We start from the raw sequence: 22631 nt of genomic DNA on the forward strand, positions 1-22631 counted from the left end.
AAATTTCTGTAGTATCAGTCTTAGAGTTGAAAGGGTCCTTAGAGACCAACTATTGTAGTTTAACTTTTGTGGTTTTCATTTAACAGGCAAGAATACTGAGATTTACAAAAAGAAAGCACAGTAGTGGAGAGAACACTAGCTTCTTTCAAAGCACAGCTCAGGAAGCACAGTCTATATGATGCCTTTCCAGGAACACATTATTATTAGTTGTTAATTATTATTATGAGTGCTGGTTCCTTTTTAGCTTAACTCTTTTATTATTTTTCTTTTATCTTTTAAGAAATAAAACATTTCCATAACACAATATACAATAAATGATTGTACATGAAATTGCAAATCTATTCTGCATAACTTGTTATTCCTTTCAAATATGTGCCAAAATTATCATGCAAATTTCCTTTTTTTCTTTTTTTTTGTTCCTTCCCTAGAGGTGGCTATCATTAGATACAAATAGATGTGTATGTATATGTGTGTGTGTGTGTGTGTGTGTGTGAAATTATTCTAGACATACTTGTGTTTACCACGGCTTTCTCTGGATACAGACAGCAGCTTTCTTTATATTTTCTTTATTATCAATTGTTAATTAATGTGTTGATCTCCCTTTGGAAATTACTTAATTTTATTTTGTAAATACTTCAGATTCCTTCATCTGTGTACATGTTGGCTCTCCCTCCCATATGAATTGGATACAACTAATCAACTAAAAAAACAACAGAAACCAATGAACTGCTTCTCAAAATAATGTTTTCACATTGATAAAATAAAATAAAAATATAACAAAGAAAATCATATATTTGTGAGAATGATGTAACTTTTTTCTCATTCAAGTTTAATTATCCTCTGAAATCTGTCCACACACCCATTATATATAAGGTCTGAATCCTTGGATTCCAGGTTAAAAACCCCTGTTCTAATGAATGATCAATGGTGCAGTAGTTTTGACACAGAGATAGTCAGTAACAGAGCTTCATAGGAAGCAGCCTAGGATGAGATGCTGCTGACAAAAAGGGTTGTGAGCAAAGTCAGTGTTAATTCACTATCTTCGAAGGGGACAAGGGGACAGAATGACTGGACCGGCCCCAAAGTCAATGCTACTCTAATTACTTTGTCTTGCATGCTCATTATCAGCCCACAGCAGTCCTGACAACATCCTGGGGGTTGCATTAAATTTCCCCCTACAGAGATGCTCATCAATAAACACTGGAGCTGCAAATACTGAGGGAAAAAATAATCCCTTAAAGATCATAATTAAGCATACATGGTATAACACACACACACACACACACACACACACACAACATCACAGAATCATTATGTGAATAAGTGGCAAACTGATTAATACTAATCAAGTCTGAACAATTTATGCCTCAGGATTAAGTGTGGCCTACATGAATCCTAAAGCATCCAGACATAGCAGGGAGAAGATGCAACAACACTGAGACCAAGAAACAGGGACCTCTGAGAAATGGGATTCTGGCATTGGTAAAGAGGGAGGTTTTCTGAGCTTCTTAGTAGAAGTATCCATGATAAAAGTTTTTGGGAGGAGTTGGATGAATTTCTAAATTTTTCTTAAGAATGGGTTAGAAGAACCCACCAAATTAGATAAAAATCTTTTTTAAAGTCAAGTGAAAATAAATTTATTTCAGAGAGACAAAACAATGTGCAATGGATAGAAAGTCAGCTTTGAAACCAGGAAGACCTTGATTCAAGTATTGCCTCTGATACAAACTATCTATGGGATCCTGGAAAGGTTAATTAATTTCTAAATACTCTAGTCCAGAGCTTCTTAAACTTTTTCCACTAGCAACTAGCTTTTCACTCAAAAAATTTTTATGTGACTCTGGATACATAGGCATATAAAATATGCCTACATACATAGGCATACAAATCAAACATTTACTGATAATAAATCATAATTGCATGACTTTGACATTTGGTTATGAGACTCCATACGGGCAATCCACAGTTTAAGGAGCTTTGCTTTAGTCAACTCTAAGACTGTAAGTTGCAGATAAAATATCAACCTGTGAAATTTTGGCAATTTCCTCTATTAATGAAATTAGAGAATTCCAGAATTTGAGACCTTCAAGGGGATCTCCTTTTCTATCATTCTAACCCAATCCATGCTGTAATATATTGAAGAAGTAGTTATCCAACTTCTCCTTGAACATCTCCAAGCAGATGAACTCATCACCTTTCCAGGAAATCTATTTCATTTATCAACAGTTCTATCTGCCAGGAAATTGTTCCTGACATCATTTGTAGAGTGATCCTATTATAGAACCTCTACATTTTTCTTGCTTTTGCTCTCTATAACCCAATAGAATGAGTCTAGTTTTTTCTCCACATGGTAACCTTTCAAATATTTGAAGACAGTAATCAGATGTTCTTCCTACATTCTCTATACTGTACAGACTTTTCTCTTCAGGCTAAAATGTCAAGTTCCTTCAAAATATATCAAGACTCTTCACTACCTTGATTGGTCCTCTTCTGAATATTTTCCAGCTTATCAATATCATTACCCAGTAATGCCCAGAACTAAACATAATATAATATAACATAATAATAATATAAACATGCCTACTATAAATGAGGCACTAACCTAGGTTAAGAATACAAGAAAAAGGCACAAATTGCAAAGAATTTATAATATAAATATATATATACAAATAGAGAAATCATATTAAAAATTAGAAAATGAGTAAATTGAGAAAAAGGCTTAAAATTTAAAGCAAAAAAGGGGGATTCCAATATTAGGTATCAGAAAAGGTAAAATGTAAGGGGGATGCAGTAAGAAATGTCTTGAAGTAATAAGGGTTTATTCAAGTCCTAGGGGTTCCCAGTAAGTGGCAGAATTCAGAAAGTATATGAGAATAACAATTCAATAAGTATTCATGAACAACGACTATGTATAAGGCCCTTGACATTTTTGTAGTTCGTTAAAGCATGTACAATACTTTACATACATTACATTATTTGATCCACAAAAATTCTATAAGAAAAGTACTCTTAGTACTGTTTTCCCCATTTTACATATAAGGAAACTGAGGCTCAAAGGGAATAAGGAAAAAAATGCATTAAGTGCTAGGGGTAAGATTCAAATCCCAGTCTCTCTTGAATTGAAGTCTACAACTCTTTCCATTAACTGCCTCTCAAAAGTAAATTGTCCAATTTTGTTGGAGTCCTAGTTTTCATAAAGAAAGGTAGTTCTAAACTCTACCATGGGAGGCCCCCATTTCTATAGATAACCAAGCCTCAAGCAAGGACCCTTTCCTTGAACATCACCTTATATGACCTCATTTCAGAGTGGTCCAAGATCATACATTGTAAAGTACTTCATGCACACTTTTATTTGATCCTTATAATAACTCTGAGGTGGATGCTTCTACTGTTCTACAAATGAAGAATGGAGGATTTGAGTTGAATAAATAAAACAAATAATTACTATAGGTATTCAGAGGAAGGGAGACAAGAGAGATCTTATGGAGGAAATAATTTTCATTGAGTAGAAGGATTCCCTAGTTAGAGCTTCCTTCTCACTTTTGGCTAAAAACTACTATGTTTGTTTCCTGTTCCTCTTTACAGGTTCTCCTACCAACTACAATCTTCCTTTCATTATGTCCACCCACATTTTGCCTGAGGGGAAACATTTCTTTTTCTTTTTAAAAAATTCTTCTTTAAATACTATTTTCCCAAAATTACATGTAAAGGCAATTTTTAGCTTTAATTTTTACAGGATTTTGAATTCTGAATTTTTCTTCCTGCCCTCCCTTCTTCCTAAAATGGTAGGCAATTTGATGCCGCTTATACATGTGCTATCATGTAAATATTTCCATATTAATCACAATTGTGAAAGAGGAAAGAGATCAAAAAGGAAAAAAACACACACACAGAAAGAATAACGTGAAAAAAGTATGCTACAATCTGCATTCAGAAATTCTGGGTGCGGATTGTATTTTCCTTCATGAGTCTTTTGTATTTCTCTTAAATAATTGTGTGGATGAGAAAGCTGAGTTATTCATAGTTGATTATCACACAACATTGCTGCTACTCTGTACAATGGTTTGCTTGTTCTGCTCATCTCACTTTGCATCAGTTCATTTCAGTTTTTACTGGTTTTTTTTTTTTAAATGTGCTTGCTCATCATTTCTTTTTAGTTTGTTTTGTCTTTGTTTTTGCTGAGGCAATTGGGGTTAAATAACTTGCCCAGGGTCACACAGCTAGGAAGTGTTAAGTGCCGATTTGAACTCAGGTCTTTCTGACTTCAGGGTTGGTGCTCTATCCACTACACCACCTAGCTGCCCCATGCTCTCATTTCTTACTGTGCAATAACATTCTATTACATTCATATGGCACAATTTGTACAGCCTTTCCCCAATTGATGGGCATCCCCTCAATTTCCAGCATTTTGCCACCACAAAAAAGAGTTGCTATAAACATTTTTGAACACATGGGGTTTCCTCTTTTCTTATGATATATTTGGAATACAGACCTAATGATGTATTGCTAGATCAAAGGGGTACAGAGTTTCATTGCTCTCTGGGTATAGTTCCAAATAATTCTCCAGAATGGTTAGATCAGTTCACAAATCAACCAAGAGTACATTAGGGTCCCAATTTTCCCACATCCTCTCCAGCAGTTATCATTTTCCATTTTTTATCACTCATTTCCCAGTGTTCTTTCGCTGAGTGTAGTTGGTTTAATGTTCATCATTGATCAATTGGAACTGATTTGGATCAGAATTGATGATCCCATTAATGACAAAGATACTAGAGTGATTTGCTATTCCTGTTCCAGATCATTTTTTTGGATGAGAAATTCAGGTAAACAGGATTAAATGACTTGCCAAGATTCACACAATTAGTAAATGTCTGAGGCCACACTTGAATTCAGGAAAATGGGTCTTTCTGATCACAGGTCTGGCACTCTATTTACTATGCCACCTAGCTGCTATATATATATGTATGTATATACATATATATGTGTGTGTCTCTGTGTGTGTGTGTGTGTGTGTGTGTGTGTGTGTGTATAAAATGAGGAGTATTTTTCAGGGATAACTGCCTGTTACTGGATATGATCAAGCCAAGTCTATATAATCACAGTGTATGACACACAAGAGAAGGTTAAATAAGATTATCCTCTGTAGCTTCTAAGATTCTGTGATTTTAATACCTCGCCTCAAATGAAATCTTTTCTCCCTTTTCCTTCTTAAGAGGAACCAATATTTACTAAAACTAGATGGTCTGTACATATTATACTATGTCTTCAGATAGTCATTCTCATTTTATGAAAAAAAAATAACACTCAGCAAGAGAAAGGCACATTTCTTTTTCCCCTCCCTGAGGCAAATGGGGTTAAGTGACTTACCCAGGGTCACACAGCTTGGAAGTATTAAGTATCTGAGGCTAGACTGAACTCAGGTCCTCCTGACTTCAGGACTGGTGCTCTGTCCACTGCACCACCTAGCTGCCCCTGAAAGATATATTTCTATGGCAGGGAGAGGCATAGAGAATTGAAATCTGTCTGTGTTTAGGAAAAAGCAAATACTTATAAGTAAAGGCTTCTTGTTGAGGGAGGGGGAAGAAAATAAGGAGGGAAAAAGAACCAAAGAATCTGATGGGGTGATAGAGTTAGAAAAAAGAGAAACAATGAAAAAAGTACAACAAAGGAGCTACAAAGAAACAGAGGGCAAGAGGAATAGAGAAGAAAATCCAGGAGGAGCAAGACAAAGGCATTTGCAGAAAGAATTGCTAATTAGGAAACAGAACATTTTAATTAAAACAGGGCAAGTAGAAAACCAGGAGAAAGAAATAAAAATAAAATATAAGAGGTGAGGAATGAAAACCTTGGAGAATATAATTGGAAAATAATGGAGTGAGAGATGGAGTGGAGGCGGGGGCAAGAGCAAAGGGAAAAGTTGAATGGATTTATAAAAAGGAAAATGGTCTTTGTGAGATGTAAAAAAAAAAGGAATAAATAAAGAAAAGGAAAGTCATGCTGAATAAAGCAAAATACATAATGAAATAATTATTGACATGAATGGAGTTGAGTTTTGAACAGTAAAGAGAATTGTTTTCATTGCTCAGTAGGAGCCCTCTGTCAAAGTGCTGTCTGGAGTGGGAGCTAAGAAAAGGCAATGTTTGATAATTGAAGAGCATCCACTGGTTAATCATCCATAGCACTGGAGCCATTCTTAAAACTTCTACAAGCATTAGACTGCCTTCTCTCTCTCTTTTCTGCCCTCCTGCCAGGAAGACTGAGTTTTAAACCCCACTCCCATTCCTCTCTTTCCCACTTCCTATCCCTGTAGGCTCCCTTACAATAAACTAAAATCAGAATCCAGTCTAGGGAAGTTTTCAAATAAATATATATAAACACAAAACTGCCCAAATAGAATTATGAAAGAAGCATGTGAATGTCTGGCCAACAGGTGGGTCAGTACAATTTTCTGAGCAATCCTTTAGAATTATTAAATGGGAGAGAATGGAGGGAAGTTGCTTCTGCTCAAACACAGCATATATTGTAACCCTACTTCTTTTGATCTGTTTTCCCAATCCATTTTCTCATTCAGCTGTTGACCTCACCTTTCCGGAAAGGAGCCACTTACTGTGACCTTCCACATCTCCCTTCCAACTTTTTCCCTATTTCTTCATTGTTCACAATTTTCTACAGGCACAAGAACAAGATATAATATGCCAGTTGTACCCTTAATCTCATTTTCTTTCTTTTCCATAAACTTGAATCATTAATCCTTCTCATTTCTTATTCATCAACTTTCCCTCTTTTATTTCCTTCCTTTCAGGGCACAAAAATAATCAGATGTCCTTTCTTTACTCAACCCTCAAGTCCTTTCTATTCTTTCACTTATCACTCTCTCTTGAAAAACAGGACTCTCGATGCCTTCACTTTCTCATGATTAATTCAGTCTTCTGCCCACTTGGACCCCATCACTCTACTGAAACAAATCTCTTTATGGCCACCAATGGCCTGTTTATTGAAAAATTCAATGACTTTTTTTTCCTCTCCCATTTTTCTTGTCTTTCTCTAGAACATGTATTTCCCTAGTAAAATGTAAGCTTCTTGAGAACAGGGACTGACTCACTTTTGCACTTAGACTCTTGCACATAGCAATATCTGGCACACAATATACCCTTAACAAATGTTTGTTGAGTGATTAATTTCATTTGATGCATTGTTCCCTTTTTTCCTTGAGTTTAGTGGAATTGTTCTCTCCTGCTTTTCCTCTTTTTTATTTCTTTGTTCACTTTTTTTATTTCTTATCTTAGCTTCCCATTCATCTACAGTGTCCAAATAGGGACTTCTCCAAGTTTCTGGCCTAATCCTCTCCCATACTCAGTTTAACAATATCCTCACCTATTATCTATTGCTTTAATTATCACTTCTTTGAGAATGGCTCCCAACTCTTTTTTTGTTGATTTTGAAATTTAAGAATGAGTTATTACTGCAGATTAAATTTAAAAGTATGTATATTATCTTTTTTTTTGTTCCAGAGAGTCTGGTTGTTAAACATTTAGCAGAATATCTCTATATTTAGTCGATTGTTTGAGCTCAATAGGAGTGAAGTAGAAGGCTCAGGGAATGGAGTCTTTATCAGACTAGATCCTTGGTGACAGGCATCTAGTTATACGTGCCAGTTATTATTGTTATTATTAATCTAATAATGATAATAATTGGCATTTATAATGTATTTTGTTTTGCTAGTGTTTTACATCCATTATCTAATTTGAGTCTCACAACATTCCTGGGCATAATAATACCTATAGTATCTGTCTTACTGTATTATTTTGAGATTCAAATGATATATTTAACATATATAAATCTCTTTGCAAATTTTACTACTCTATATAAACTATAAGCTCCACAAAGGTTTTGGTTTTATCTTTGTCTTCTCAATATCTAGCATGGTGTCTGATACATATTAAGCATTTAATAAATTTATGTTGTTGATCTAAATTGAACTGAACTGAATTGAAATGTCAGCTATTATTATCTCCCCAGATTCATGTAACAACAAAGGCAGTAATCTTTATCCTTTCAGCACTGATTTGACTTTTGGAAATAGTCAAGATGTCTAAGGCCATGATTGATGTGTGAATGTGGAAAGTAAAAGGGCTAGACTAGATCATGGATTCTAAACCTGGGATCCATGAATTTGGTTACATTTTAATATCTAATAATATTATGCATCTATGCATATTTAATGCACTTCAATATAATTGACTTACTTGGCAATTCTATTTTATTTATTTGTTTAAAAAAACTATTCTGAGAAAGGATCCATAGGCTTCACCACCAAAGGGGTGCAGGAAAACACAAAAAAAGTTTAAAAACCCCTGCTCTAGATAATCTTATCCTCTTAACTATATTTGAACACTCTACTCACTAAAATTCTAGTCACCTAATCACCTCCCAAGTCAATATTTCTTCCTCTTCAAATAATTAGTAATCATCTGTATGTTGTCCTTTTTTACCCTCTGAAATATAAGATCCTTGAGGGCAAGAACTATTTTTAATTTGGCATTGTATTTCCAGCACCTAGCATAGACCCTAAAACACACTAGGCACTTAATAAGTATATTGGATTAGATCTAGCGAATTGCTATTTTGTCATATTAAATAGCACTAGAGGTGCTAGATAATGCAGTTGATGTGTCTCAGGAAAAAAATACTAATTTACTAATTAGTTTCACACTCTACTGCCTGCTTCTCAAAACATGCTCTAAATAAATAAATAAAAGCAAAAAATAAAGCCAATAAACAGCCTTGTAATACAATTCCTTTGCTTCAGGAGATGGCTGGTTCAGTGGTTAAATACTGGCAGTTCTGTTGCTAATTAGAGGATAAATTAGCTATACAAGGAGAGGGGGGAAAAGCAATAAGGACACTTCCTACCCACTGGCTACTTCTTCCTATTTTGGACAAGAGCAAGTCCAATAATAATCATCAGAATATTTAATTTGGAAGGAATCCTTTAGGAATTGTAATTTGTGGTTTGTTTCACAGCAAGTAGGTATTTCCATGGTAACTATTTTTAAAGAGCCAAGGGATGTTGCTGAGTATTTATTAGACTAATTGAGACACAGTCTCCAACTTGATCTCATCTCTAGGCTACACAAGATTGCGAATGATCCCACCCTTCTGTGGAAAGCCTAAAATCCAAATGGTACCTATCTTCTTTCCCCTACTACCCAAGCCTGCCCAATGCCTGATTTTGTAGTCTTTCTTCTGACAGTGAAAAGGTGTCAATATTTCAAGAATCTATGATTTCTTCTACAGGGTACTCTTTCCACAGGGACTATGGCCACATGGCCATAGTCAATGGCCACCACTATGTCCTCCATGCTTTAGAAGATGATGATTAATTTTTGAGGCTAAAAAAAAAAAATAAATCTATAACTTGACAGCCTACCTTCTGGTAAAAAGCCTCTTCAAACCAATTATATTGGTCTTCAGATGTCAAACATATAACCCATCACATTCCTTCATACTTGAATCCTTTCCATCTTAGGACCTACAAGCCATTACAACTCTGCCTTAAAGGATCCAAGGTCACCATTATTACACCATGAGCCATCTGGATAGGATTGTAATGGAGCTTCCCATGCATAGTCCTCTCTAAAGCAAAAATGAAAAATGATCCTAAGAGTTCACAAGAGGTATCAATTAGGGGAATCTGCAATAAATTATAAAGTAATCAGCCCACCTGAAATTTCTAATGCTAGTATTCTGTATTTCAAGGCACTAACTCTAAAAATTCTCAATAAAATGTGAAAAACCCACCAGAAGGGTATTAATATATTAATCTCTATCACACAACAGGGTAATTGATCAGATTAGCTAAGAATGAAACAGAGGACAAATACATATTGATTTGGGCAAGGAGCTTGCAATGGTCTACAGTCAGTCAAGATAGCTTCTAAAGAGATGAGAAAGTAGAATAATCAAATGCCAGTGCTGGGAGGGATCTTAAAGATCAAGCATTCCAACTCCCTTATTTGATGCTAAGAAACATATCATGTTTTCTAACATCAGGAGTCTGGCTGACCATTACCTTGTATTCTACATGGAGATAAATTATTTTGTTAACTCTACTTTATTGGGGGGGGGGGAGGTAGGGAAATGTCCCCAACAGTCATTGCCCCTTTGTTCAACAAACATGGTTTACAGCTGAAAATCTGTAGAGTTGTCAGTTAGATGCTGTGATTCTGCTTTGAATTGAAATTTGAATTGAAATAAACTAGCTTAATGAATTCCTTCTATTTGTTCTAGAATAAAAAACATCTCTATAAGTGCAAAACCACTAGATCAGATTTTATTGCTTTTGACCAAAAAACATTGTAAGACTTACAGAGAAGATGACAGACAGCCCATAGATTAGTTGTAAAAGAGAGAGATCTATACATTTCAAAGTTTTCTCCAAATGAAAGGGGTACTCTGTCAGGCATGTGCTAACACAATAATAGGGAGACAACATGCCAATAAATAGACATATGTAGATATACAAAATACAGGGAGTATTTTGTAAAAGGCAAGTCACTAATAATTGGAAGTTAAAGTCATCTGGTGGAAGGCTGGTTTTAATATAAGTTTTGAAGGGCAGTTTGAAGGAAACTAAGGGATAAGCAAATTATTCCCAATCTGAGGACAGCTAGTGCATAGAAATGAGCTATAGAGTGTTTTATTTGTGAAATTGCAAGTGAGCCAATACAGCTAAATCAGAATGCTTGGAGGGAGTGGGGAGGGAGATCTATATTATGTTGAACAGAGGATTTTATATTTGATCCTAGAGTTAACAGAAGGCACTAAAGCTCATTGATTCAGGTTGGGATTGGAGGATAGAAAAGTATACATGGTCAGATTTAAGTTTTAGAAATCTAACTTTGGCAGCCAAGGTAAGACTGAACTAGAGTAGGAAGAGATGAACTAAGGAGCCAATCCTGATTAAGAAACTCCCTTTGCCAATGCATATCCACAAGTGCTTTTTAGAATCTTAGAGAGCTGCCTTTGAGAGGTCAAGCAACTGTCAAGTGTCCCAGAGGCAAGTCAAAGGCAAGACTTAAATCCAGGATTAGAAGGATAACTTAAAACACATTATGCCATGGCTATTTTAAGAAGAGTTATAGGAAATGAATTTGTCAGTGTAGTAGCTCAGAAAAATTCTGGGTTTGGGTAGCCTTTTAATGTTTTAGTCCATTTTTGCTTTCCTCTTCTGTCTGCTTCACCTTCTCTAGAGAACATCAAATATCTAGAATCTTACTAATGATAATTACTTATGGCTATTAATCCCTTGCAACCTTGACAACTATGATGGACAACAGGGATGGAAAAATAACAATAACAAAAACAAAATAACATGTATGTAACATTCAAAGGTTGCATATGTTATCTCTCGTGATCTTCACAATTCTATGAAGACGTTATTATTATTACAGTTAAGGAAACTGGGACTGAAAGTTTAAATGATTGATCAGGGTCACAAAGCTACTAAGTGTCTTAAGTGGTATTTGAACTCTAGTTTCTGTGACTCCCAGAGGCACTGAGATGACACAGCAGAGTGCTAGATCCAGAGTCAAAAAAATTAATCTTTCTGAGTTCAAATCCGACCTCAGAGACTTTCTAGATGTCTGATACTGGATGAGTCAATTAACCCTGTTTATCTCAGTTTCCTCACCTGTAAAATGAGCTGGAGAAGGAAATGGCAAACCACTCCAGTATCTTTGCAAGAAAGCCCCCAATAGAGTCACAAAAAGTCACAAACCACGACCAATTGAAATAACCAAATGACTTCCTGACTCTAGACCCAGCACTTTACTACTGTGTACCTAACTACCTTCCAATGATTTCCAAAAACTCTTCTTCCTTTTGGCAGGCCTGAAGGTAACTGTACCTAAAGCTGAGTATGTCTGCCCAATTCCAGAGATTTTGTTATAGCTGTCTTCCAAGTGACGGTGATTCAAGTCTATCCCTGCCCCTTTCCTCTCCATACCCTCTCTCTTTGGTGCTTCTGTAGGATTCTCAAGTTAAGTTTTTTTTTTTCCCTTGTATGAGATGAAATGTTGTTTGTCTCTTGTTCTCAAAGAAGTACATGACATCAGGGAGAGATGTCATGACTTGCAAGTGAATTGGCTTGGAGGGAGGGAGAGTTGTACAGAGTCACAACCTCCCTTTCTACTCTGCAGTGATCTGGGTCCAATGGCAAAATACAGATCATGATGAAATGGCTCCTATGAGGTGAAATGGGCCTATAACAAAGGCCATTTACTTTTTGCATTATTGGTTAAATTTTCTCCTTTTATGTAAATCTCTAGATAGAAGAAGAACAAGAACAAGAGAAGGAAAAGGAAAAGGAAAAATAGAAAGAACAAGAACAAGAAGTGTCTAAGAATAAGAACATTAAATAAATAATATTATAGTAAATGTGACTAGTCCACACAAAGTTTTGTTTAGTTGTTTTTCATTCTTCATATTAAATTCCACAACTTGATGATAAATTTATAAGTGTTCCAGGGATAAAAATTACACTATATTACACAACTGATAGCTCATTGATTTAAATTGAATCCACTAAAGAATGCCAAAGTATTTGGCTTGTAAACATTCTTTTCAGCAGCACCTGGGTGCTAGCTTTCATTTGTAGCCCTATATTTAAAAAATTTTAATAAGATATCAAGGATGAGATGGGCCATATTTGTGAACTGACTGCAATTGTTCTTCATATAATGAAGTTGTCTGGTGAGCTAGATATTTTCAGGAAAACAGAAAAATCCTTACTTAGGCCAAAGACTTCTCAAAGTTAGAATAGTTTATATTCCCATATTCACTACAAAGCTTTCAACATGAAAACCACTCCTTAAAAATGTATCAATTGATCTGAAAGCAAAGTTGAGCCTGGGTTAGTAAGTCCATGTAGGTACTCCAATGTTCCTCCACCCATATATACCTTGGGACTAGTCAGACTTGATTTATCCAAAATGTAACAGCCCTCAGTAGAAAAATGAGAACACTGATACTAATAGTATAAAATATGCCCTGTAATAAAAGATTGTGGTATAGTGAATAGAATATCAGATTCAGAGTAAAGTTGTCTTCTTTCCATTCCTCCTTATAATTATTTCATACAAAAAATCTTATCCCTTCCTTGACCTTTCTTAGATCTCCTACATAGTTTTTAAGGATCTTCTTTGGCATTTATTGTCCACTGCATCTTGGTGCTATCCTACTGATGCTATCTTTATAGTAGATCCATACCATTCCTTTGTACTTATCCTCAATCAGCTCAATCCTTAAATCTTGCATTCAAATATTAGAAGAATTTAATATCTAAGTTGATAAGTTAATTCCTTGGGTATATTCCCTTATCTTTTAATCAATTACTTCTTTTCTGTTCTTAACAGAATAATTTGTATATTGTTGTCATAAGAATTTCATTCTGGAAAATTTTCAATCCCCTCATATGTTTATATATCCTAAAGAATTTTAGACCTTATGATCCCACCTATATTTCCTTGGCTTTCTTCAAAAACCATTACCCCATAATTCACATATTTCACATATTTCTTCTTCTCTATTACAAATGCTGAAATGGTTTAGCCACTTAGCATCATTCCTATTTCAGTACTCAGTTCCTCTTTATTGTCATGATTAATCATAATAGTTCTTCTACTCATTGCTTACCATATGTTTGGAGGAGAGAAATTGAAAAATCATAGTATTTGGAGTTCAAAAAGACCTTAGAGATGATCTACCTCATTTTTAACTTCTAATGAGACCCAGCATGATTAAGTGGATCATCTCCATACACTAGCTAGTAAGAAAAGTCAAGAATATAACAGCTACTTTGCTCTTAGCACATGTCTTGATCATATTGTCTCTGCCAGATTTGTAATCTGTTTCTAGAACTTAGCGTTTATTTCTTCCTTCTAACTGGGTTGTTGGTACTGTACCTCCAACAATATTCCTGTGATTTCTCCTTCCATTGATCCCTACCCATATATTGTCAAAAGTGTTTCTCCATTTTAGTTCTCATAGTTCTAATGTTTTCTCCATTCTTTGGTCCCCTTTGATAGATTGATATATTTTGATAGATAAATGTATGTATATAAATGTACAATATATATATATAAATAAATATAAATGCATATGTATATATGTGTGACAATACTTCATTGCTCCTTTTATCTATTTTCTACCTTTTTTGAAGAAAGTATATTATAATGTAATCAATACTTAAAGTGTGATCTTGGATATGTCACCTCTATTTATTTCACATTCCTCAGCTTTAAAATGAGGCTAATAAAAGCATCTATCTTGCTGTGTTGTTGCAAAGATCAAATGAGATAATGCTTATGAAAAGCTCAGCACAATAGTTTGGTTATGATAGAGAATGCATAAATGCTTATTCCCCTGCCCTTTCTCTCTAGCTTAGTCATAAATCCCATTCTCACTGAATGAGATGTCTTAAGATACTGAATTTATTTTCTTACATTTTGATCTACACTTAACCTTGCTAATTAGTCACATTTTGTTATTTCTACTAGATTATCTGATATCATTTATTTTAATATTAGCTCTCTTCTTGGACAATATCTATTATTGGTCCTTTCCACTGATATTCTTCTTCTTACCTTATTACTACCTTATACTGGCTTGGCATCTAAGTGAATAGTTTTCTCTGTACCACTTTATCTAAATTTGAAGTTCTCTTAAGACTCTCATGCATCTGGTAAATATGTGTATGTGTGTGTGTAGATATATTATATGTGTATATATATCTACACACATACATACACACATATACATAAATATTTTATTAACACTCATTAAGTGAACACCATCACTAGCAAAAAGCCCATTCCTCCTATATTTTAATATTGGTTCATAAATCCAGATCCCATTTATCAAACAGAATTTTCTTAACTTACGACTCACTCTCCAGAATTGTTTTTCTATTTTGAAGTGCTTGCCTTAGTTTGGAAGTAGCCATGAAAACAAAATCAACATTTCAAAAGTCTTTAATTTCTTGTCTAAAACTTCATGATTATTAGGTATGATTTTCTAGACTCCTTTTGCTCCAATGGTAGCATTTACCTCCATAGGACTATACAAAAAATAGTTAGTGAGCACCAATTTTAGCAGATTTCAGGAGGCATTCTATCATGTCCTAGATACATAACTCAAAAGCAGAACAAACATTCATTTTTCACGATGAATCTACCCACACATGTGTACCTATCCCCAAATTGTCCCATCACTTCTTAGGACACCTTATTTTGCCTGTACAGATACAAATGATCACAAGATTTTTTGTAATAAAGTTATTAATTTTACACTGTGCTTGTCTCTGTGATTCTCCCCTTGTCATGGGATTTAACAATGCTTTGTCAACTGTTTGATTATTTAATGTACATATTATCATGAATAAGGATTCAGCCCACTGCATTAATTATCTGAATTAATTTTCAGAGAGTGATGGAATATGAAAGGAAGTTGAAACAACTGACAATCAACCATCTTTCCTATCCATAAGAGAATGGCACATTAGAAACAGCACAACATGGAACGCATTCAAATATTGGTGTTGATGGAGGCCACGAAAAGATAAGTCTCATTTCTCCTTGTCCAAAAGCAGGATTTTCTAACCTCAGTTTCTTGGTACACAATGATTTTTAATGTCTCAATGGAAAGAACTATTGATCAGTGGGCAAGATATCTCTAGTTTCTGAACTAGTGACTGTGTGTCTTTGTGCTTGAAATTTAACTTCCCTGGGCTTCATTTCCAAGCATAATAGCAACTGTTCTGACTATCTTACTATAAATGAGATAACTGATAGCAACTTTAAAAAAGTAGAATAAATGTAAAGCAGCATTACTTCAATTGTCTATTGCTTCCCTAAAAACTTGCAAGGGCTAGGGCTAGGTCTGCCATATAAGTGAAAATTATCGAGTATGGGGATAGGTACCAATGGAGAGAGAAAATAAAAGCATCAAATATATTAATGAAGTCACTAGCAAATGATAATGGTTAGCACAAAGAAATAGAAAGTAGTTAGTCTTCCCTAACCATTCTTACCCATTCCAATCTCGTCCTCTTCTGAACTAAATTAGATTTTGTTAGATCGAACTACAATAAAGCCACCTAATTCTACATACTGCTTCTCTCAGACTAAATTCCAAGATAGCTCCTGGGGAGGTAAGAAGTTCTGACCCCAATAAAATGCATGTCCAAAGTGGCTTTTCTGATCTCATGAATGGTCTTTGACAAGTACACAGATGTTGACCAAATGATGGAACAGGTTCTATGGGAACACAAGTGAAATGGAATCTACTTTTTCTTTTATTATAGCCAATTATAAAATGATCAAACTAGAAAAGATCTTGAGACCAAACCCCTCAATTTTAAAGATGAGGAAATTGAGGTTCAAAATTATAAATTGATTTAAGTACCTATTTATGGGCTCATATGGCCAGAACTAGGAATTAAAGTATCTGGAGCAAATTGAGTGGGAAGTAGGGAGGGAATCTAATATATGACTACTACCACTCATGACTGAAATAGTCTGGAGACAAAGTTCTTGGATATTGAAGAGTTTCCTGAAGAAATGAGGCCCCAGTGGACATCTAGTTAAAGAGATAGATAGGGCCATTCAATTCAAACAGAACAATTCCTGATTTAGGTGGCCAAGGAAGATCACTCAGATATGCACAGATAAGTGAGTTCTGGAACATATATTTAATACTTATCCTGAGGTAGGCTGAGACACTCATGAATCAGGAAAGCAGGGTTCTGGGAGTTGGTGCAATAAGTAATCATGCAGCCATCCATCCAAGCCCTGATATATCAATGCCATATGTCCTCCAGGCATATTATCAGCTCAGCCCTTCAGCTACAGTTATCATTGAGCAACATCGCATGATTCCATTACATAGACAACCTATCCATCTTTAGGTGGCTGTAGTTCTTAAAACAGAGATCAACACTGCTAAGAAATCTAATAGGATGCTTTTGGTAGGATACCCTTAAATTCCTTGGCAAACTGGGTGGATTTTATCTCTGGGACTATTTTGTACATAATAATAACTAGCATTTATGCAATATATTTAAGTTTACATAGTATTTTATGTATAATGTCCCATTATAAAAACCTACAAATTGGAAACTATTATTATTCTCATTTTTTATAAATGGGAAAATGGTGGGGGAAAGGTTAAATGACTAGTACAAAATCACACAGCTGGTAAATATATCAAACTGGATTCAAATTCAGTTCAGATCTTTCTGAGTCTTCCTGATAATTATCTAACCACAATATCACCTAACTGATATGATAGAATTGATATACTAAAGCTAAGTAGCTGCAGTGAACTGGCACTATTAGTATATAGTCCCATATCTTGCACAAATATAGCTGTCATTTTTACACAGAAACCTCTGAGACTGAAGAAGACATAGTATTTGTATATACAATTAGGCATTATAAGAAGGACTATAGAATCAAAAAATGCAGATGTTAAAGGAATTGTGATGGAGAAGACTATGAACCATATAGTCAACTTATATGGCAGGAGAATGAGTTGGAAGATATAATGGAATGGATTTTAAAGGATAAGGTTTTACTGAAAGGAGGTAGCAAAGATTCCTCAAAACAGGAATGGGGAGTGAGGAGAACAAATGCCAGTAACTCTTGGTCCTGGAGTCCAACGCATATAAGCAAAAGAACAGCCAGCTTTGGAGAACCTGTGAAGTGAAGAGGTAGTTTGAGGAGGGACTTAGAACACATTGAACACGTAAAAATGGAGGGAATGGAAGAGGGAGTGATCTATAATAAATTCAAATTTGGTAAAAAAAAATAAATGAATGAATGAATTAATGAACAAAGCATTTTTAAAAGGTGGATTTCAGGGAACACAATGGAAATGAAGAGAACAGAAGGACAGGGACTAGAAAGGGAAAGATGTGAGCTGAATATATAGAACCACATGAGTGAAAGCTAGCAAGGGAAAGGGATTTTTTAAAAATCTAAATAAATTGTAACTGTAACTCATAAGCATCAGAGGAGCAACAGCTAGTAATTTAATAATCAAAGGATATGGGTATTTTTTTTTCAAAAAAGTTTAATTTGCTCTAAGGTATAATTATAATGGTGTGCAAGTAAGTCCCTTTATAGATCTTGATTTTAACATGTAGGAATTCCACAGAACTGCAGAATTCTAGAATTGGAACAGACTTCAGGGGTCATCTAGCCCAAAGCTTCTTAAATTATGTTTCATGATCCCACATCCTAAAATAAAAGTCTCATTACGCTGTCAGCCTTGGTTTTCTTATCTGAAAAAAAACAGATATGGCCAGGTACATAATGTAGTGGATAGAGCACCAGGTCTGGAGTCAAGAAGACTCTTCTTCTGATGTTGAAAGCCAGCCTGAGACACTTTATAGCTATGTGACCCTGTTGTTGTTGTTGTTGTTGTTTTTACAGTGTTGTTATAGTATAAATTTTTCTCCTAATTCTGTTCACTTCACGCTGCATAAATTCAAACAAATCTCCCCAGGTTTCTCTAAAACCATTCATTTCATCATTTCTTATAGCACAATAGTATGCTATTACATTACAAACAGTTAAGTTCTGACCATTTTGTGGTATGGAACATTTGTTAATTCTTTCAGTGTTCATAGATGTAGTTCATCTGGACCAGGTGAATTCTTGATTTGAATTTGTAAAGGGCAATAAGTCTTCTCCTTTCTAGGGCTAGTGGTTGAATAAGCAGGCTAATTGTTTCAATGATAATTAGTATGGGGATTAGAGGTGTTGGAGTACTTTGTGGTAGGAAGTGGGCAAGTGAAGCTTTTGGTTTATTGTGAAAGCCTACTACCACTGTTCCTATTCAAAGGGGAATAACTATGCTGATATTTATTAAGAGGTGTGTGGTAGGGGTGAATGAGTAAGGGGGGGTGAGACAGCTGAATATGGGGTGTTACAAAATTATGATTTATTATCAATTTATTAATTTTATTTTTCATTTAATTTATTGATTAATTATTATTAAATTTATTAATTTGTATTTCTATTTTGTATATCTATATATCCAGGATCATGTAAAAATGTCAGGGTCACACATGGAAAAATTTAAGAAGCACTGATCTAACCCAATACAAAGTTGCAATCAGCAGTAATCTAACCTTTGCTTGAATACCTCCAGTGAAGGGATCACTCATTACCTTATGAGCCAGCCCCACTCACTTATGAATTGCTCTGGTGCAAGCATTCTTCTTATCCTGGAGTCTGTGAACTTGACATTTTAATATTTGATAAGTATTTCAATAAAATTGTTTTCCTAAGTAATACTCTGTTTTCCTATATCCATTATGTTACCCCATTCCCATTTTATAGATAGGGGAACATCATGACAGAGGTTATATGAGTTATCTGAGCTAATAATTACATAAGGCAGGAATCAAATCCAGATCCTCCTAATTCTCAAGGGTGACAATCTATCCACTATACCACCTAACTATTATGATGGTATTGGTATTTTGGTGTCCTAAGGTTAGTTGAAGCTACAGTTAACTGGCACAAGCTATTAGTTTGTGGCTTCACATTTTACCAAAAATGTAGCAGTTTTTACCCAGAGATCTTTGAGAGTAAATAAGATATGAAATCCTATGTATTTATTTTGTACATTTAACAACATTTTTCTGAGAACCAGTTGACTGCCAAAGAGAACATGACAAAGAAAATATTAAAAGATTGCTCTAACAGTTAAAAAATCTTTACTTACATCAAACCTGGGATTGGACCACTATGAACCAGAGTTCCTTGTTCCCCTGGTCCCACAAGATAAGTTATTCTAGTTTTCCCTAAAAAAATAACAAAACTGTTTCTGGGACCTGATGGGCCCCTATGCCTTTTTTTTTTTGATGCAGTATCTTGCTAGTCTCTGTCCATAATAAGGTAGTTTCCTGGTTACCCACGACATAAAAAACTTCATGTGAAATCATAGCCTCATCAGAATCCTAAGATTGTGCAAGTCCTTATACTTTGCCCTGCCTACCAGCCATTTCTCCAAAAGAAGGCAAAAGGAACCCTATCTAAATAAACTAAATATTATTCTACCTTCATTGATATACTTTTCATATTTTACCTAAGTAACCCTCCTTTTGTTAACTGATCAAAAGTATCTAATTTCTTCCTAATATCAATCTTAAATTAACAGATGCTTGATTCAGACTTAAATTTGCTTCTTTATATTTCCCATCCATTGGTCCTAATTCCGGCATCTAGAACTAAAGATGCCTCTTCCACATGACAGTCTTTCAAATATTTAAAGACCACTATCATGTCTAAAGCTGAACCTTCTTTTCCCAGCAAAACACTCCCAAGTTCCTTCAACCAATCTACCTATGGTTGGTATACAAGGTCTTTATCTTAGCTGATTAGAGCAGGGAAGAAATTTAGGATCCAATATGTTTTTTAACATGAAATACATCTACTGCTATCATAATCATCCACATATCTTTATTCAGGACTTACTCTATGTAGGATGCTCTCCTCAGTGCTGAAATGATCAAGGGATAGTTATGAGATACAATTCTTTTTCTTTAAAAAGTTTACTTTTGAGTGGGCTAGGAAAGGAAAGAGTTGGTGCCTCTGGCCAGCCTACAATGATGCTTTCCCCTTACAGGTCCCAGAGGGTTTACATAGCAATATACTTAAGTCAGACTTAAAATCATAGGATTATAGATAAAAGGGACTTTAAAGGTCATCTTACCCAAAACTTATTTAAAGGTGAAGAAACCGAGTCCCAGAAAAGTGACATGATTCTCAACATCATGTAGCTAACAATGGCAGGATCAGTAGTCAAACCCAGGTCCTCTGGCTCCAAATATAGGGATTGTTTACACCATATTATCTACCATCCACATAGAAAGACAGCCAAGGAAAAGGGCATTTTGGGGATTCTACAATAGGTGTCAGCTTCAAGCTTGGAAAGGGAGTATTTCTATATCAAGGTCAAGTCATGTGTTATCAGAACATGGTACCCTGGGTCTAAGACTCAGTCAACCTGTTCCATTTCTGTCTCTATGTCTTTAATATGCTCCAAGAAATGGTGGAAGATATATAAAAAGTACAAAGTGTTGTTTCTGTATTCAAGAAATTCATAATCTTTCTGGGAAGGCTCATTAAATAACAATATGCTGGCCCAAAGAAGTTCACAGTAGGAAATTGATGGCAGCTGGAAAGGCCTAGAAAGTTTTCTATAAGATTGGATTTCAGCCGCACCTTTAAAAACAGGGAAAATTGGCCTTCTCGATGATGGGAGGGGAAGGGGGGTAGATGGAGAAGGAAAATCTGGAACTCAAAATTTAAAAAAATAATAAATAATTGCTTTGCATGAAACTGAGCAAAATAAAAATATTAAACCAAAAAGTAAAACAGGTAGAAATTGAGGTAAGAATTCTCAAGAAAGCCCACAAAAAAGACAGAAAACTCATAACTTCCTCCAAGATGTTTGAAGTCTCCAAATAGGTTTTATGCTGGATTAGGCAAAGAGAAAGGAGGCAAAGATGTACAAATGCACTTACCAGAGCAAAGAAGCATTTTCTTAATATATTTCCCTTTGGGAGAAATAATGACTGGGCATTTAGCCCTACACACATTATGTTTCTGATGTAATCTATACTGCCCATTCCAGCCAACTTTCAATTGTTCAAGAACTCCAATTTTTAATGGATCCTGTCCCATATGACCAGAACCCCTCCCTTCTTTCTATTCTCTAGAACCCTAAAGGAACTAATACAAAGAACAGATGTATCTCATTATAAATAGAACATTGTAAAGTGACATGACCGAATTTCACCTTTGACTCTTGAAACATAGATCAGAAGATCTACCAGATATCAAACACATTCATATATGTCATATTATTTGCCCCAAGATAGTCCTTTCCTTCCCTCATGGATTCCAAATATCCTGCAGCAAAGCAAAGTAAGAAGTAACTATATGTATGAATAAGAATAATATGTGTATGTTGCCTCTGATATATTTGGGGGTCTCTATTGTGTGAGGGTACTTCAAAGAATGATTGTCTCCATTTCCCTAGCTGGAGAAAATGAACTACAATTATAATAACTAACATTGATGGGTTTTTTTCTGAATAGCTCTATCCAAGGCTAAATCTGTGTTTAAAAAAAAACAAGCAAGTCAACATCTAATGACTAAACAAAGCAAGACAAGCATCAGAGTCAATTAGCAAGCAAGTAAATGGGGAAAATATATAGATAGAAGATTGCAAAAGCAATATGAAAGGCTCAAGACTGAGGTGAGAAGGGTAAACCTTTTGGAAATGAAACTTATAGGAATAAGGTAAGATTTCCAAGACTCAAATTAAAAGTTGCTAGAGCTGTAGAAATGGCTAATTATCCCTTTCTGCTTACCTCTCAAGGTTACTAGAACAAAAAGTGGAAAAAGGAATTATAATTGTTGGGAATGATTGCTGAGTCCTTGTCAACAGATTGGGACTGGAACTATGATTTCACTGGTATAAAAAAAAAAATCCATCTACCAATGAAGATCAGCATTTTCTCTGCAATTTATAGTTTTAGAGAGGATCCTAGG

The sequence above is a fragment of the Antechinus flavipes genome, chromosome 5 (genome assembly GCF_016432865.1).
Source record: "Antechinus flavipes isolate AdamAnt ecotype Samford, QLD, Australia chromosome 5, AdamAnt_v2, whole genome shotgun sequence".
NCBI classification, from domain to species: Eukaryota; Metazoa; Chordata; class Mammalia; order Dasyuromorphia; family Dasyuridae; genus Antechinus; species Antechinus flavipes.